Here is a 20835-nt window from a genome sequence, read left to right on the forward strand (position 1 = left end):
AATTTCAACATGATACATGAGGGTAACATCCTCAAATCTAGATTACCTCAGAAGTCAAGGTTGTCTTGTTCTAAATTTAAGTTACAGATCAGTAAGCAAATCTATTTTTTAAAAAATCCTGAAAATACTGAAGTTGAATATCTCAGCAGATATAAACATAATCTCTAAAATTTCCTCTGTAAATTAAATTGCACCATGCATAAAACAAGTAAGTTGACAAATTCTAGGAGGCATTTTAGTATATTTCTAAACCTCTGTTCTCCAGTACAGGGGTAGGGATGTCAAGGGGTTATCAAGGGACCAGAGGACAATTAGTGATTTTTGTGCCAGAGGAATGGCCAGTGCTGACAGGGGGAAGAACAGTGGAGAATAGGAGTTCAGTAAAAGTATGTATGGGAGGGGAGGGGAGTGTACCTAGGATGAGGCCACTTTTCATGTTTTGAAAGGTAAAGATGGCAGAGAAGGTAGAAGGAGGAAGTGAGGAAGGAAACTATGGTAAAATGGCATGTACCCTCTATATATTTCACTTACTATTGTGGGGAGCAAGAATGCTCATATATTGTCCATAAGGAGGAGGGAGGCATCAGATTTCAAGTATCAGCCAAAAAAAGTAGCAAAAAATTCTTATAAAAAATGGAAAAGGAATAATAAAAGAGAGAAGTGAAGGGGGAAATCTGTATTTCTAATGTGTTGAGGAATGAGATAGGAAACATTAATCATGTCCCTATGGAACACACTAGCTTTATGGGAAGCTCCCAACGTCATGGTTTTGATCTGGATAATATTTACCTCCCTGAGCTAAGCCAGAAATATATTTTTATATGAAATTGAGCTCTTTACCTAAGACATATATACTTTTTATACAAAATTGAGTTTTTTACCTAAGAGACAAATTGAATCTTGTGCAACAATGGTGTTATCCAATGGAAAAGCACTTGGGATTTATACAACAGATAAGGACAAATAAATGGATTATGGTGACTAAGTCCAGGCATCCCCTCTGAAAACAGAAGCCACCTTTCAGTTCAACCTGTCTTTATATAAACAAACTCTTCAGCAGAATTCCTGTTTGCTACAACCTACCCCCTTGAACAAAGGGCTCTAATAGCTTTCAGTTCCCCAGGATGAAACAGCAGGATCCTAACAATAACATATAGGCACATAAAAATCAAAACATAGAAATTAAAGGATTAAGATTTTTCCCAGTCTTGTATCTCTATCATAATAGACTCAGGAATACATGGCAAAAGTGATATTAAGATTCATCATAAGGCATTTGAGTGTCTCTTGCTATCATCAGAGGAATTTACTATGAAAATAAAAAAGGGAGATAGGAAAGAAGTAAAATTTCATATGTTAGGCCTGGGCTTGAATGTTGTAGCCTGCCCTAACATTATTATGACATATGAAGGGGTGAGCTGGAGCCACTCTGAGCAGCTTGTGAGAGCCAATTATTGAATTTTCAGTGTGAGCATCTATATCTTGTTAATTGGTAAAGGCTACAAATCAGGACTTGATTTGTTTTGTTGATTGCCTCCAGTAGTGGGGAACTTGTGTCCCTCTAGGTCCTTGAGTGTGACCCTTTGACTGAATCCAAACTACACCTTAAAAGGGTATTTTTCCTGTGAAGTTTGGATTCAGTCAAAGGGCCACACTTGAGCACCTAGAGGGCCACATGTGGCCTCGAGGCAGCAAGTTCTCCACCTCTAAAGACTCTGAGTCTCTAGACTTAAGAAAGTGAAGGAGAAAATATGAATAATTTGATTAAACTTAGAAGTCTGTCATGCATACATTTTTTTTCTCTTTACAGAGTCGATTGTTAAATACTTACCAGCACACCAATGGATATAACTGTGGAGAAAAACTCCTTTTACTTTATTTAATCCCAGATGGAGGGATGGAAAGGGCAATTCATGCATCAGAAATTCACGTTATTCAAGCAATATAGCAGTGAGGCCCACATTCTAACAGGTAAGAAACTTTCCTGCTCAAAGGTGAAATGGAAAAAGGAATTTCACTAGAAGTTTATTTAGGTCACTGGTATAACCACAATTTGGCTAGCAGCTGCTACAAGACCAGCAACAAGAGCTGCCAGCACAGCTTCCTTGATCTGCTTTACTTAGGAAACTAACTTTAAGGAGTTACCAATCTCACTTTAATCCAACATACAAATATCATTCACTTAGTTCAGGGGAAAAAGCCAGCACCCTGAACTTCAGAGCAAATACAAACAAATTGCAAACAGAGACAATATAAACAGGCCAAATAACAATTCATAGTTACCAAAGGACCAATGGGTCGGGGTTAGCAAAGTCAGGGAGGGGAGGAGTTACAACGATTTTCCCAGAGTCTCAACACTCTTCCAGCCAGTGAGAGCCCCCCGAGGAAAAACGCCAACCTCTGAGTTTATATACCCTGTTCAGGGTCAAAGGCGTCACAACATGCAACTCAAACCCATGTGGCCTAAAAGCTTCTGACATCACAAACATGTGACTCAAACCCACGTAATCTAGTCTTTCCCTTGAGGCAAGCAGGTCATCAAAGATTCCTGATTTAACCAAAGAAACAAAGGCCAGACTTATCAAGGGCTCCTGATTAAATAAGTGCTCCAAAAGAGAAAACAATAAAAAAGCCCTATCTTAATTGCTGTAACAACTGGTAGGACTATGGGTTAAACCCATATCTTTTCATTTTCAGCCTCACTTTCCTTGCACAGTGTGAAAAGAAAAATGGAAGGATTATGGTATCATCAATATAAGGAATTTCCAATATGGGACCTCTCTTGGCAACCTATTATCAGTAGGTATGTTCTAGGGAGTTGCTTGAAGTTACATATCCTGACCAGGGGGCAGCTAGGTGGCACAGTGAGGAGAGCACTGGCCCTAGAGTAAGGAGGACCTGAGCTCAAATCTGGCCTCAGATACTTGACATACTTACTAGCTGTGTGACCTTGGGCAAGTCATTTAACTCCAATTGCACCACCTTTCCCCCTCCAAAAAAGAAAAAAAAAAACATCCTGACCAGGGTCACACAGTAGTTGTCAGGGACAGGCTTTGAACCCTGGTCTTTCTCACTATAATCCTAGCTCTCTACACACTGCAACATGTTTCTTCTGTCTTTTGATTACACCATGCTGGTTACCAATAGAGTCTGCGTGCTTAACTCTTCAAATCTTATGCCAGTATTTTATTCCAATAAAATATGTCTACACTGATTACAATGAAATAGTCGGCTTTGGGGCTGATAGTGGGCATTTTCCATTTAAACTGTCTCTCATCATCACCTGAAACAAGCCAAGACAAAAGGGCCTTCCTGAAAAGACAAAGCTGACAGAGCTTCTGAGGAATCTGACAGTGATTTGCTCTAACAGGCTGAAACAGGTGGGAAACATGGAAGACTTGTTGAAGGTTCTTAATTGCAATCTGGGTACGTCTTGTGAACAGCCTGTATTTAGATTGTCATTTTTTTAATGTCAAGTAACTAGCGGCTGAGACCCATTGCCCCTTGGGAGCTCAACAAATTGGAACACTATTTACCAGAAATAGCTGGGCCTGTTTTGCATGCAGTAGATGCTGCAAAGCTTCCCCAGTTTTCCTCTGGTGTGGAATATTCTTACACCAACAGGCAGAGGCTGAGACTTCTCGCTGAAGCTTAAATACTTCATCATTTTTCTGCAGTCAAGGATTACTTATGAATAATCCAGGGAGGTTAAATAATTGCCCCCAAGTAGTGCTAAAATATTTTTTTCTCATTTTCAGGTCTGATATATTGGTAAAGTGAGTTGTTCTCGGTACATTTCCTCCTATTAGAAGAGATTTGCATCATTGATGTGTTTGGTATTTCCTGCCGGCTATTTTGTCTGAAATATTGTTGAATGATGTTTGAATTTGTTAGATTCCAACCAAGATCCAAAACCTGTTGCTAATTAGGATGTCTTCTTTTCAGGTTCCTTTTTCCCACTTCCTGAGGAGGCTGAAGTAGATTCTGTGTCCCCTGGCTAATAGCTGCTGGCTATTATATATATTAAATACTTACCAGCACACCAATGGATATAACTATAAGAAAAAAACTCCTTCTACTTTATTTAATCCCAGATGGAGGGATATATAGCACTTACTATATGCCAGGTACTATATTAAGTGCTTTAGCCATATTATTTTATTTGATCTTTAAAATAACCCTGGGAAGCAAGTGCTATCATTATCCTCATTTTTATAGACAAAGAAACTGAGGAAAATAAAGGTTAAATGACTTGCTCAAGATCATTCAAGGCATGTGTCTAAGATCACATTTGAACTCAGGTCTTCCTGACTCCATGCCTGACACTCTCACCACTTCACCATTGTAGCTACCTCTAAGGTATCTCAATTATTCCCCTGTTACTGCTCAATAACCCCATCTACCTTTACTAGCTTATTCACCACAGTGACCATTCTAGAAATTTTTATTTCTCTTCAAAGCCCCTCCTATATCCTTCCTCCAACTAATCCCAACTAATTTGGTAGGTACTGTAGTTTCCTAAATCACTGGAAAAGGGGAAAAAAGATTGTCTCTGGTCTCATGCTCCCTCGGCTCTCCCGTTTCATTCCTCATAATTTTTCAGCATCATTGTATAATCTCAGGTTTTTGTCCGGTCACCAAAGAGGCAGTAACAATAACATACATTTACATACTACTCTAAGGTTTGAAAGCACTGAATATATGGTGTCTCAGTTACAATTACCCTGGGCAGTAGGTACTTCAGTTTTTAATATATCCATTTTATAAATAACAAAACAAAGGCTTAGAGGGTTGTGACTTTGCCCATAATCAAACATATAGTTTTGGCCAGAAGCAGGAATTGGGTCTACCCTGCCTGAATCACAGCCTAGCCCTTTATAGACTCATTTAAACTACTTCTTACTTCCCTATTCTTCCCACAGATGGATCAAGCTCTCTACCTATGTCCTCAATGCCATCTCCTGAAATAATTTCTAAGCAAATTCTCTATATGAACCCTTAGTCCTGTGCCTTCCTAGATCCTCAGGCATATTGTAACCTCACAGCCATCCACCCTCTCCAATCTCACTTTATCTACTGTTTCCCCCACTGTAGCCTAAACATACAGCAGTGTGTTCCTCACTATTTAAAAAATCCTTCACTCTCCACCACTGTCCTCTGAAGTTATCATCTTCTCATAGTAGAACTCCTTAAAAAGTGGCTGCATTTACTGCTTCTAATGCCTCCCCTCCAATTCAGTTGTCAATACAGCTTACAACCCAGCCACTCAACTGAGAATACTCTCACCAAAATAATAAGTAATATTTTACATTTTTAACTTAAATTTTTTTATTGTGAACTTAACATCAGTAAATGTGATCATTTCATATACAAAGAATAGTAAAAGAAATCTATTGTGAACAGTTAGTCAAGATCAAATTTAATTTAAATTATTACCAATACTGCTCAGCTTCTTCTGGGTCCTCTTCTGAGCACACACATATACATATACATAATACATCATATATATGTATACATATATATGTATATACAAAAATATATTATATGAGTATATTGCATTATTATAATGAATATATACATCATGCTATTTATATGAAATATATTATATAGTACACATATATACACATATATATGTACATTATATAGTACACATTTTCTCTAGCTCTGTAAAATATTTTTGTTAGTTTGATTGGTATGACACTAAGTAAATTAACTTGGGCAAAACTGTCATTTTTGCTATATTGGCTTGGCCTTTCAAGGGAAATTGATAATTTTCCAAATGTTTAGATCTGACTTTATTTGTGTGAAAAGTGTCTTTAGGGGCAACTATATGTGCAGTGAGTAGAGCACTGGCCCTGGAGTCAGGAGGATGGACCTGAGTTCAAATCCAGCCTCAGACACTTGACACACTTACTAGCTGTGTGACCTTGGGCAAGTCACTTAACCTCAATTGCCCTGCCTTCCCCCCTTCAAAAATCAAAAAATAAAAGTGTCTTTAATTTGTGTTCATATAGCTCCTGGGTTCGTCTGGGCAGATAGACTCCCAAGTATTTTATATTGTCTACAGTTATTTTTAAAGGAATTTTTCTTTCTATCTCTTCCTGCTGGACTTTGCTGAATATGTAGGAACGCTAATGATTTATATGGATTTCTTTTATATCCTGCAACCTTGCTAAAATTGTTAATTATTTCAAGTAGTTTTTCAGTTGATTGTCTATGATTCTCTAAGTATACCATCATATCATCCTCAAAATGATATTTTTGTTTCCTCATTGCATATTCTAATTCTTTCAATTTCTTTTTCTTATCTTATTGCTAATGCTAACATTTCTAGTGCAATGCTGAGTAGCAATGGTGATAATGGGCATCCTTGATTCATCCTTGACCTTACTGGGAAGGCTTCTAGCTTATCCCCATAGCAGATAACACTTGCTGATGATCTTCGATACTACTTATCATTTTAAGGAAAGCTGTATTTATTCCTATGCTCTCCAGTGTTTTTAATAGGAACAGGTGCTGAATTTTGTCAAAAAAATTTTCTGTATCTATTGAGACAATCATATATTTTCTTTTAGTTTTGTTATCAATGTGGCTAATTATGCTGATAGTTTTCCTAATACTGAACCAGATCTAGTTCCCCTTTTTAGGGAGACCAAAAGTGACTTTCCCTAGTGTTTCAAAGGAGAAGTGCTAAAAAAAAAAAGTTTGAAGGAAGGCCTAACATCTCTCATTACACCAGACTTCCCCAGGATCAAATCAGGTGTGATTACAGAGCTGAGAGGGGTCTCAATACAGAGAAAGAGTACAGGTACTACAGCTCTCTTGAACTCAATGGTTGTGTTCTTATTATTACACAAATAATATTTTCAAGTTTTTGAAGATGTTTTGCTTAATGGATTTGCTAATCCTTATAACTAATTTTAAATGTATAATTTTTTTTGTTTTCATGAAACTAAATGAAAATGAAATCTTTGACTGGAAACCTTTTTCTCAAACAAATCATAACCATGGGATATCAAGTTCCTTCAGTAATACCTCATGTAGCACCTTGTCTCTAAGGCAGTTGTCATGTAATGTTATGTGTTATAATTATTTGTGCTTCATTTCTTTACTAAGTGATAAAAATCCATGAAAAGACATCATACCTTACTTAAACGTCTTTCCCAAAACTCATTTGGGGCCTCTGTCCACTATCAAAAGCCATGGTTGCTATACAGAAGCTGGGACTAAGAAGTCTGCCTGGCTCCCACGATCCTATGATTAAAAAGTTCCCCTGGTCCTCAGTTTTCTTCTCATCTATTCCAAATGGCTTAGTCATTTCATTTCCATACCATAAACCAAATTTATGATTGTATCAACTTCAACTAGTATTATGCTCTGCTTGTTTCTAATACCTTGTATCTCATGTCTTAGTTCCCATTCAGATCTTCTCTTTTCCACCTCTTTCTCCCAAATCCTAATGAGAAATAAACTATAGTAAACCCCAAGTTCCCCAAGTTTTAAGATTTCCCTATATATGTACATCAAAGACCCTCCATGGCTCCCAGTCAGTCATCATTCAGATGCCCTCTTCAAGTTTGTTTGTTTTCTGGAAACTTTTTCCTTTTTTTAATCCTTTGCCATCCAACATTGCCTGCAAAACAGGATTTTTTTTGAAAAAAAAAAGAGTCTTTGAATCTGATTTTTGAGAAGAGGTGATCTTTTCAATTGCACATGAGAAAATAGAGAAGTGGGGAGAAAGTGTTTTCACATGGATCTAGAGGTCAACTGAATGACTGGAGACCTCTTCTTTGAAATTTTCCATTCTGACAAGTGATGGAAAAGATATTTCTGTAAATATCAATGTGCCATTACCTCTCATAACCTTCCCCCTTCTTCTCAAGATAGTATTTCAAAAACTGGCACAAATATAGAAAAAGAAAAGCCTTGGTGGCAAAAAATTAGGTTGCCATACACAAATTAGGTGGTGATTACTAAACCAGCTTTGTCACTATAGAAACTAGGACACTTGGCCACCTTATCTAGGGTTACCACAGACAAACTGAAGCAACAATTTAAAAAGCTTAAGTATTTCATATTATCATAATAAAACACATTTTATGACACCCCACAATTATGACACAGAATTTTCCATATGCCTCAGAGATGAATGTTGTGAAAGCTCTCAGAGAATAAATGTTTGTGAAATCTAACCACTAATAAAATGTGTTATGTATTTGAAATCAAACAGGATGGGTCTCGCTTCCTTGTCAAAATCTAATTTTTTCTTTAACACGATTGAGTACATTTTAAAGTTCAAAATCAAAGGATAAGAAATTTGTTCTATGTACCACTGCTACTGAAAGGAAAGTTTTAAATTCTATAGTTAACATTTATAAGAGAAAAAGCTTTATAACCCAAGGTTTCATTCAAAACCTGAAAAGTACCATATATTTTAAGTCACCTATATAGAAAAATAAAGACCAAAGCCATAAGTAAATAAAAAATTTACAAGAACTTTAAAAGATTATTTGTGTAACAATAAGAACTCAACCATTAAGGCTATTTATGTTGGGGGCAATTGTATTTTCCCTCTTTACTATGATACCTCTCTCGGCTTTGGACCACGATCACAGATAGGGTTTGGTATCTAAAGAGACAGGTTGAGTTCTTTCTCAGACTCTCTGGGTTTTAATACCTCCATCCAAAAACCCTGGGGAAAATCACTTTTGGCCTCCTAAGAGATAGTAGAAAGGTGCTCATTGTACAGTGTAACTAATGGCATAGGTCAGCCATTCATTTCTGATACACAAAGAAATGCTTAATATAAGAGACTCTTGGGAGTCTCTGACCTAAGTATGTCTGACACAAGCATTGGCAGTAGTATAAATACTTTTATACTCTCTGGGAAGGTGGTACTTAAAGCATCAAAGCATTAAGCATTTTAGGGAATTAACTCAACATTTTATGTTCACCTTGGCTTTGTACTGTCCATAAAAATATCACCATGTCCATATTTCCTAAAAAGCCAAGGCAGGGGTTAGACTCATCTTCCTGACAGTAGACATCTTCTCCAAGAAATTCTGCGGTAATTGAAGGGGCTTTCTCTTAAAGCTCAATTGGCACTATGTGAAAACTCAAGAACTCCTGATCATTTGAACTCACAATTCTGCTTCCACAGCTGGAAAAATCGTCCCAGGATCACTGGTCACTAAGCTATACTCAGTAAATAAACAGAAAAAGTGTCAAAAGACCAAGGTTCAAGCTCGCCTTAGCTGGGTATGTCCCTGTTGTTACATGTTCCATAGCTATCATTTGGGGAGAGGCATCACCCAATCTCTCATCCTTCCAAAAAGTGCTAAACTCAGCTAACTAAAGAGAGAACAGGGAAAACATTTGGAAGCTGTCTCTCCTTTTAACTAATGCAGCAATCCCACCTTTCTAATACTTTTATGGCACCCAACTAAAGATCAGGGAAGATATTGGGTTTTGATATATAATTCTGAGAGTTACAGGCATAGAAATGGTGATTAAGATCATGGGAGTTGATGAGGTCACTGATGGTATATGAAAAGAAGAGAGGTAAGCTCAGGACAGAGCTTTGGAAAACACAGTCCAGAAGCATGATTTGGATGATGATTCGACAAAGGAGAATGAAAGTGATTAAATGAGTAAGACAACTAGAAGAGAGCAGTGTCATAAAAACCCAAAGAGGAAAGGGTTTCCATGACAAAAGAGTGGTTAACATCATTAAGTTCACTAAATAAATTTAGAAGGGTGAGGACTGAGAAACGTCTATCAGATTTGGCAATTAAAATATTACTTGCAACTTTGGAGGAAGAAGCTTCAGTTGAGTGACGAGGTCAGAAGCCAGATTGTAAAAGGTTGAGGAGTGATAAGAGAAAAGAAAATCAAGGCAATGAGTGCAGGCAGTTTTTTTTTTCAAGGAATTTGGCTGATAAAAGAAGAAATATAGGACAATAGATTGAGGGGATGCAAAAGCCTAGAGAAGGATTTTTTTAAGGGTGAGGTAGACTTGAATATTTGAAGAAAATAGAGGAAGTAACAGTACTGAAGATTAGAGGGGAAGAGGGATAATTGAGGTAGAAATCTGTTAGAGAAGACAGAAGGGCATAAAATCAAGGCTATATGTAAAGAACTTGTCCTTGGCAAGAAAAATTATCTCAATGTAAGAAACTGGGGAAAAAGAAGAAAAAGTGATAAATGACCTTTTTTGTAAAGTAAGATGAGGTAAATTTTTACAGTAAAGTAAGAGGTGTGTTCCTTAGCTAAGAGAGAGATGATGAAGGTGTGGTAGGCTTGAGGAAAGCAGAAAAGGTTTAGAATAACTTCTGTGGGAAGTGAGATAGAGGGTCAATTGGGAAGGAATAAAGGGGTTGGATTTTATTCCATAGATAGGAGGAAGGGTACAAAAAATATGATCAAGGTGAGGGGACACTGAGGTCAGTTTGGAGTGCATAAAGAGGAGTTCATGAAATAAGCTTGAAAAGGCAAGCTGAAGTCAGATTGTGGAAGGGCCTGAATTCTAGGCTAATGGGTTATCATTGTATTCGATTGACAAAGGAATGTTACTGTCCAGATCCATCTTAGGTATTATTAGCTAATGAGCTTTTTTGCTTTGTAGCTTGATAGCAATAAACTCAGCTGCCTTGCTGGAGAAAGTTTCTATCTGCTGACCTAAATGATGCTAACTATGTAAAATATTTCATTAAGTAGTCTATATTCTTTGAATGCGTATTTAGGAATAGAGCTGCTCTTTTGCACGTCAGTATTTTAAGTACATTAGATCATAGGGCAAAGAATATTTGGAAGCAGGAATAAAATGATCTGCAGGTAAGATTTGCAGAGGTCCCTGAGCAAGTCCCATTAAAGTTGTGTGCTATTGTGAAAGAGCACTTGATGGAATCTAAACAATGGGAAGTATGGATATGTGCCCATCAGTCCTACAAGCAGGAGAATGAACTCCAAAGACATACTGAAAGATTGCCATCAATGTATCTGAAAAGCAAAAGGTTTTATTGTAGGCAGTACTCCTAATCAATAGGGAACCTTAAAAATCCATTTAGAACTAAGTCGATTATGTTGACAGAGTAAAGAGAGAAGTTAGAATCTGGCAATTAATAAAAACAATAAATCCATCAACTCATTACTCTCGTTCATTTCACATATCCAATCGTTACTAAATTTTCACATTTCTATTTCCACAACAGCTCTTGCATAGTCCCATTTTTGTCCTCTCACACAGACACCACCCTAATTCAGGTTCTCATCACCTTTCCCCTATATATTGCCTCATGTCTGTCCCCTCTCTCATCCATCCTCCACACAGTTGTCAAAGCGATGTTTTCTAAGACACAAGTATGACCTGGTCACTCCCTTGCTCAAACAACTCCACTGACTCCCTATTAATTCTAGAGTCAAATATTAATCCTACTGTTTGGCATTTAAAGTATTTCACAGCCTGGTACATTAAACATCATTCCCCTTCAAACACTCTTGTGGCTAGTCAAACAAGGCTTCTTTCACCTCACCTACAACACTGGTTCCCAATTCCTGTCCTCATAAGCTGTCCAAATTCACTGCAATATACTCCCTTCTCCCCTCCAAATTTAGTAGCCCAAGTTTCCTTCAAAGTTTAGCCTGTTTTCCAATGTGTCCTCCAACACACATCATTTTTCTTATTTTTCATCTTTGCCTTGTTATTCTTAATCTTTTTATCCTCTAAATTAATTTCATAATTTTTCTATTTCTATAAATTAAACAATTGATAGTTTGATTGACATGGCAATAAATAAGACAACATAGGAAATAATATTGGAATTTGTATTATATTGGCATAGCTGAACCCTTAGTAATTAATATCTGCCCAATTATTTATTTCTGTAAAAAGTATCTTGAAGTTATAGTCACATAATTTGTGTGTGTCTGTGTATATGTGTGTGTGTGTATGCCCTTGTGGTCAAATGATACCTTCTACATGAGGCTTTTCCTGCCCTGAACTACTCCCCTATCTGTACAAATTACTTTTTTTCCATCTTGTGTATTATATGTGTATGTATACACACATACATACATACATACACACATACATACATACATACGTACATGTCATACTACTCAACAGAATGTAGGTTTCTTGAGCATAGGGAGTACTTCATTTTTCTTTTCTAACATCAAAGCCTAGTGGAAGGCAGTGTGACTGTATATATTTTCCATGTAAGTTATGCATGTCTTCACTTGGTCTATCTAGATGTGGCTTGCAGAGAGACATGAATAGATGTCTCTGGAGTATACTTTGCCTCTGCCTTTCCAAAGCTGACTTTAATTTCTGTCAGGAGGCGATGCAAGAGATTGGCACCAGAACTTTGCCGCTCTACTATCATCAGATAAAAGCGGTACTGGGATAGAATTACATCTTTTTACTCCCTTAAGTGTTGTTAGTCTAGGGGAAATAATTTTTAGGTTCAAGTTTAATTCCAGATCAGTATTCTTTAACAATGTGCCTCAAACGATATATCCAAGTTCCACAAGGACTACACACAGTGAATAGCAAATAAATTCATTTATCCAAATTGATAGCAGACATAAGTCAGTAAGGGCATACAGTAAGAATAAAACAGACAATGAGGGAGAGAGGGAGAGGGACAGAGAGAGGGAGAGAGATAGGGGGTGAGGAGAGAGAGAGAGAGGGAGGGGGGAGAGAGAGAAAAAGGGGGGGAGAGAGAAAGAGAGAGAGAGAGACAGAGAGAGAGAGAGAGAGACAGAGAGAGAGAGAGAGAGACAGAGAGAGAGAGAGAACACAAGACCCCACCCAAAGGGAAATTCCCCAAAGTCTGTACTATAATAAGTGGGCAAGGTGACCACTTCTTCATATGTTGACCACTTCCCAGAATCTTTCTCTCTCTTCAGGTACTTTTGCCTGAAGATAATCTAAAATTATGTGTCTTCTCTTTCAAAGTTAGAAGACTAAAGAATCTCACTTCTCCCATATTCAACTCTGTCCCTAACATAGGCAAGGAGCATCTAATAATCCAATTTCATCAATAAGGAAAGTCTTATGCAAATGAACTTTGAGCCTCAGGTTACACTAACAAAATACTATGGCACAGAGCAGAGCAAATGCTTAACAAAGTCTTGTTGAATATTAATTAAATGATAGCTCATATGTTGAACATCATAAATTCATATGTATTGCTTCCCTCAATAGAATGTAAGCTCTACGAAGGTAGAAACTTCTTAAATTTTTGCCTCCACATTATCAGTACCCGGCACATAGTAGATGCTTAATAAATATTTATTGAATAAATGAGTGAGTAGAAAGCCAAACCTGTGTCAATTAATCTACAAACATTTGTTAAGTGCCTACTCTGTGCCAGAAACTAGGCTAGGAGTGGTTGTTGTCGTGTTTGTCCTTCATTTTCGAAGAGGACCATGACATCAGGGAAATGATGACATGACTTGCAGTTGACTTTGATTTTAGTGAGGGAGGGCTGTGCACGGTCACCAGCCTCACTTTCTCCTGCAGAGCCATCTGGGTCCAGTGGCCAGATATTCATCAGGATAACTAGAGACAAACATAAATGTAAATTTGCCCCATCTTGGAGAGGTGACATGAACATAAGTCTAGAGGAGGAAACAAAAGTCCATATATGTATTTATAGGATACGTGCAAAATGGATACAAAATAATTTAGGAGGAAGGGGCTAGAAGGTCAGAGATATCTCTAAGGTGATAAGGTAACTAGGCTTGCTGGATATAAATATTTGATGGTCACTAGGATAGATATGAAAATTAAATCCATAGGAGCTGATGAGGTCCCTAGAAGAGTGTAGAGAGAAAAGAGAAGAGAGCCCAGGACTGAACCTTGGGGCATATGAACAATTAGGAGGAAGCATAAAGATCATATTACGACAAAAAAATGAGAATGACCTATTAGACAGGAAGTAGGAGAACAAAGAGAAAAACACTGTCAAGAAAACCCATAGAAGTTCAGGCTGTGTGGACAAAGTTCCTGAATCACTTCTTTTGTCTGTTTATTTATTTATTCATTAATTATATATTTGTTGAAGAGCCTATATGCAAGACCATCTATATTAATTAAATTCCTGGGATATTTGTCATAGTTCCATTTCTTACTATACAATGCAAAGATGGAATTTTAGGCTATCCTTTTTAAGTATTTATGTGGCTGTACCTATTCCCCATAAAATTAGACTACAAAACAATCATTTCAACTGTCTTCCAAACTTGTTTGTTTTACTACATAAGCAGTTTGGTGAATTGTGTCTAGATGTCTGTTAAAAGAGCTGGTAAAAAAAAAAGCCTGTCAGGAAAAAAGCTATCAATTCAACATCCAGATGCATTACACCAGAAAAAAAAACCACTGATAACTTTTCCTTATAGTATCAACATGTATTTGATGCTGTTCCTAGTGTGAGGAAGTAATATTAAAAGATTTGAAAAGATGATTACTGAATACTTTCTGGAAATGATTGACTCATTTTATTCATAGCCCAGTTTTAAATTTACAATTTTGATAGGATAGTAATATAAGTAGGAGAGCTAGGTGGCATGTGGATGGAGCACTGAGTCCAGAGTTAGGAGAACCTGAATTCAAAACCAGTCTCAGATACTTACTACACTTACAAGCTTTGTGACTCTGGAGCAAGTCACTTAACGCTGTTTGCCTTAGTTTCCTCATCTGTAAAAGAAGCTGGAGAAGAAAATGGCAAACCACTCCAGTATCTTTGCCAAGAAAACCCCAAATGGTGTCATGAAGAGCCAGAGATGACTCAACGACAACAAATAATATTCACCTCTCAAGACCAAATTAATGCAGGCCAGGGTGAGAAATGGCAAGGGTTCTGCATGCCCTGAAACCGTTTCAAATAGCTTTGAATTTCTGGCAAGAACCTTTAAACTTCAGCCAGTTTGGCTCTGACAGAATGCTGATTAGTTTAGGAGCACCCTGGCCAATGTAATTAAACTGCTCTTATAGATCAAAGGTACAGGAAGGAGGGCGTAGGTTGCAAGTTGGTCCTGCTCAGAACACTGATGAAAATCAACTTGACACTAAGTCAAGCAGAGTAAGTGGCTCTCCTTTGTATTGGGTTACACAAGGAGGGAAAATATGGAGAACAAATTAGACAATATCATATCTGATGGAAGTGTGTTAGAATGATGGACATACCTTGTGTATGTGTGAGATAGACTGAAGACAGACTTTCCTTAGGTACCAGTACAAGATCTTGAAAAAAAATTGGAAACAGGTCTCATGGTATCACACACTTTTTTGCCAAGTCACGCAACAATGTATTGCAAACAAGTACATGCAAATCATAAAAAATGACTTCTTTCCTAAACTAGATTAGATGCAGATTCGATGAAAATGGGCTTGAGGAATTACTAAAATCTGAAGAGGGATAATAAAGACTCTGAGGTCATTGAAAATATTCACCTTGATGTAAACTCCAAAAAATACATCTAATAACAAAATGAATAAAAAATAATGACAGTTCAAATAATTTTGAAAAGAAGATGACTATGCATAGACTGGAGAATCAAAATGTTATGTATTATTGCCATTACCATTATTGGGAATATGACTGAGCTCATTTTTTTGATTTTATAGCTAACATCTGTACTGATTTACCTGTAATAAGACATATAAATTTTGCTTTTCTCAGAATTCATTGTTGAATTGTTTCAGTTATGCCTGCCTCTTTGTGACCCCGTTTGGGGTTTTCTTAGCAAAGATACTGGAGTGGTTTGCCATTTCCTTTTCCAGCTCATTTTACAGATGAGGAAACTGAGGCAAACAGGGTTAAGTCACTTGTCTAGGGTCAGACAGCTAGTTAATGTCCAAGACTGGATTTGAACTCAGGTCCTCCTGACTCTAGGCTCGGTGGTTTATCCACTGTGCCATCTAGCTGCTCCTATCTCAGAATAATTATGGGTATCGCTAGTTTTCATGTTAACAAGTAGAGTTTACCTTGTTTTCCTTCAAACTCTTCGTCAGTGCTTCCAGCGATGAAAGGATAGACTTGCCTCTGCCCACCCTGGTCCCTAGACCTAATCCTCTAATGATAAATAAAGGGGGCCAAAAAAGAAACAGCATAATGCTAGCCTTAGATTCAGGAATGCCCACCTTCGAACCCTGTCTCTAGCATTTTCTAGCTTTATGGTCATGGGCAAGTGACTCAATATCTCTGACCCTCAGTTTCTTCATCTAAAAAAATAGTATCTATAGTACTTGACTGAAAAGGCTATCTCAAACACCAGATCCTAAGCGGCACAATAGATACAGCACTGGGCCTGAAGCCAAGAAGAGCTGAGTTCAAATCCAGTCTCATCTAGAAATTAATTATATAACCTTGGGAAAGTTACTTAACCTCCCCCTGCCTTAGTTTCTTTAACTGTAACATTGGAGTAATAATAGCACCTACCTCACAGAGTTGTTGTGACATTCAAATGAGATAATATTTATAAAGTGCCTGACACATAATAAGTGGTTAATAAATGCTTATTCTCTCCTTCTCCTTCTTATGAAATAGTGTATGTAAAGTGATTTGCAGACTTTAAGGTTCTGTATGAATGCCAGCCATTATTGTAAAAAACGTAAGAGGAATGAAAATGAGCATAAGAAATAAGGAACAGCAAGGATTGATAATGTTTAGGAAATATTACAAATAGGGTCCAGAAATGAAATAAAATCGGCACTAAGGATATAAGACCCTGGATAATGCAATCAGTTTCTGAGAAAGGATAGCTTAAAATGGGAAGATTGATGAGGGAGGAGAGAAAAATTACGCAAAATATGTTGAAAGGACTGAGATTCATTGGGTACTTGAGTGGTGTGATTTCTTCAGTGTGGAAAATTCTTAGAGTAAAACTCCCACTATTAATGCAAATCAGAAGCTCTGTAGTTTATAGCCTTTGAGTTGCCTAGGGCATGGAGAGATTAAACAATTTACTCTGGTTGACACAGCCAGGATGCGACAAAGGCAAGCCTTCAACCCAAATCTTCCTGACATTAGGGGACTTCTCTATCCATTACACCACACGAGCTCTCTTCAGATTTTAACACATGTAAGAATGAGTTTGGATTGAATACCCAACATCACTTTAGCTTGTCCTATAGAACAAAGCCAGCAGCTCAGAACCAAGTGAATTATACATTTGTTTTAGTCTTCTAAAAACACATACATTTTTCTAACACATATGTTTTCTCAGACTTTGTTCCTGGCTATTTATTATCTAAGCTGGTTTGGTGGGGAGGCAGGGGTAGAGTCCCTTAAATGGCAGACACTGTATCAGGTATTTGATAACTTCTTTTAGTGGAGGAATCATTATTATCCTCAATACTGTTAGCCACTGGTTCCTTTCTCAGGATTGTAGAAAAGGCTTTTCTATTTTTGAGCCTCATCCACATTGCCAGAGATTAGTCTCCCAGCATTTATCTCTTCTGTAAGACTAACATGCAATTAAGTAAGAGTCAGATCTTTCTCTGCTCAGTATCTTACAGCCTTGGGAGCTTGCCTGAGAAATTCCTGTATACTTTAAACAGATGGTTACAACTCTTTCTTTGGACTCCTAGAGAAGAGCAGAGGAGACAGCTAGGTGGCACAGTGGATGGAATGTCAAGCCTGCAGTCAGGAAGACCAGATGGTCTCAGACATTTCTAGCTGTGAGACCCTGAGCAAGTCACTTAACCCTGTTTGCCTCAGTTTTTTTCATCTGTAAAATGATCTGGAGAAGGAAATAGCAAATGATTCTAGTTAGTATCTTTGCTAAGAAAACCCCAAATGGGGTCACAAAGAGTCGGACACGACTGAAATGACTAAATGACAACAAGAGAAGAGTAGGCCTGAAAAGCGAAAGTAGGATGTAGTGAATCCTTGGGCATTGCCAAACAGTGAAGAAAATTCATCTTTAAGGCAGCTAGATGAGAGAATCATCCTTTCAACCCCTGAGGAAGAAATTGCTCTTTTTGTCTCTCATTTCATTGAATAACAGACTGTAAGAGCTGAAAGGGTCCATTTCCATCATTTTAGAGCTGGAGAAAAGAGGCCATAAAGAGCAAGCAACTTGTCTGTTGCCTTATAAAGCAAGTCAGTGAGCAGGAAAACCATTGGTAATGCATAGAGGAAGGCATGTACTTGCCTCAACTGGCCCCCATTTGAGGGGACTTAGGGGAGTGCATGAGCTGTGCCTGTCTCAATTGATCCCATCAAGACATAGGGGTAGTTGCCTTGTGAGAAAGGTGATTAGGGAATGCTGTAGGAGTTGAACTTCTCAGCAACCTTGTGAAAAGTCTAGACTAGAATAAAGCTGATTATTAAACCTTCCAAAGCTGTCTGCCTGTCTGACCAGATCATGAGTGAGCTTGTTAGAGGCTGGAGTCTGAAACCTCCAGTGGCTCCTGTGTGTTTTCTGTGAAACAGTAGCCAAGACTACAACCCAAGTTTCCAAGTCAGGAGATTTTTTTACAAGAAAAAAGTCAAAGAAAATGGTTTGATACATATATGCAAATGGAAATATATAATATATATATATATGTGTGTGTGTGTGTGTGTGTGTGTATATAGGTTTATATGTATATCCACAAGCATATATCTAGATGTGTAGGTTGTATGCTTATATATGCATATTCAAACACACGTGTATCTGCACACATGTACATACACTATATACGTATTTACACATGTGTGTGCACCTGTACAGATACATATGTGTATGCTCTGTTTGTATAGATTTTAAGAGCTATGATAGCATAATTCTTGCAATGCAGATGATCCTGTTGGAATAAAGATGGAATAGGATAGGATAGATAGGATAGGATAATAACTGCTCATTGAATTTTACCAAAATTGATCATTTATTATTTCTTTTGTGTCTACTTGATAGGTAGTATTGAAAAAAAGCTGTAGTGGTGAACTTACAAGTCTGGTTCCCCCTCTAAAATAAGATCAGTATTGGGGGAATGTCATTTTAAATGATTGCTCATTTGCTTTTAATAATATGATTTCATAAATACATAGCTATGGTGACTTCGAATCAGAAAGACCTAAGTTCAAGTCTTGCCCTTGACACCAAACTGGCTACATGATTCTGGGTAAGTCACAACCTTTCAATGCCCTAGGCAATTATCTCAGGCTACATTGCAGAATTGTAACAATGAGGGAAAGGGTGGGGGAGAGGCATTGGATTTACACATCAAAAGTTCCCTCTACCAATATAATTACAGCTGAGAATCCAAAATCAAAACCAACAAAAGATTTTCTAGAAGACCTGGGTATCCGGGTCCTCCATTTTCTGCATGCTATAATTCACAACATTTTTACAAAGCATCACTTAGGTCAATAACAGGGCATATCTTCTAGCACTATTAGCAATCTTCAAAGACAAGGAGTCCAGAATTATCAGAAGAATCAGTGTCTTTTGGTCAAGCAGCTGGCAGCTAATCACTTTCTAAATTCAGCATGTTTTAGAAGTGAACTGAGTCCCTAAAAGCAGGACTTAGGTTACGTCTTAGAAAAAGTGTATGCTTGTCTGCTGCACTGTGCACAGAATCATTTCATCCCATTAGACTCTCTGATTTTCTATAAGAGGTTTTGTCTCTTATTTAGTCACCAACTATTCCAATAGTCCCCTTTGATCTCTGACACAGGTGTAGCCTATTCATATTAAGGATAAGAGGGATATAGCCTCATGAATTTCCTTCTATTTCAAATTGCAGATAATTTAGAGTAAAAACAAAACAAACAACACCTTCATTTCATGATGTAGTCACCATGATTCTCCCTTACAGGATTCAAGATGTGGTCACTGAGAAAGACCTGGAGAAGCAGAGGATCAGGAAGAAACAACACAGAACCCTACTTGTTCTGATCAAGTGGAGAATAAAGGAATATAATCCATCCTTTGAAGAAATACAGAATTTCAACACCAAACTCTCATCACACAGCTAACAATTTCTCTTTTAAAAAAACTTGAAAAATATAGGTCCTTCTAATTGCTTATCCCAATTATTTCAATAGGCCAGAAAAATTGCTAGGTTTGAGGTAGTGTTGCTATATAAAGACCCACTTGATGAAGATTGTAACTCACAAATTGGAAGGCTTATATCCATGATTCATTTAGTGTGGGTGAATTTCCTAATTTGTAAATCCATGAAATACTAGTAGGGGATGGGATTGGTACCTATGTGCAATTTGCTTCAACAGGCATTTATTAAATGTCTATCATGTTTAAAGCACCATGCTAGGCACTGTGAGGTTAAATATATGGTGCCCTGAAGGAATTGATCATTTAAAAGGGGAGATGATATATACACAAATACCTTTTATACAAAGTAATTTCTCATAAGTTTGTGAGAAAGCAAAATATCCTGGGTGACAATGGGGAAGTCATTTAACATCTCTGGGCCTTAGTAAATCATCACTAAAATGAAGGGTTTGAATTAGATGGTCTCTAAAATTACACACATACACAGACACACACACACACACACATACACACACACATGTTTCAGTTCTAAATCTTATGTGATATCAAGAAACAGTTTGACTAGGTTCTTTTGGTTATTATTGTTTCAGCTTGTGGTTTTTTGTTTTGTTTTCTCCCCCACTGAATTGACTGGATGTTAAGGGATCATGGGTATATTATACTAGAGACACACATGCACATACACACAGAACTTGTTGTCATGGTATGGTGGAAAGCATATGGATTTTGAGTCAGAGAACAAGAGTTTGGGTACTTATGTGACCCTGAGTGAGTCACAGCATCTCCGGGTCTCATTTCTTCACCTGTAAAGTAAGGCAACCCTCACTG

Source organism: Trichosurus vulpecula, chromosome 2 (assembly GCF_011100635.1).
Source record: "Trichosurus vulpecula isolate mTriVul1 chromosome 2, mTriVul1.pri, whole genome shotgun sequence".
In the NCBI taxonomy this organism is placed as follows: Eukaryota; Metazoa; Chordata; class Mammalia; order Diprotodontia; family Phalangeridae; genus Trichosurus; species Trichosurus vulpecula.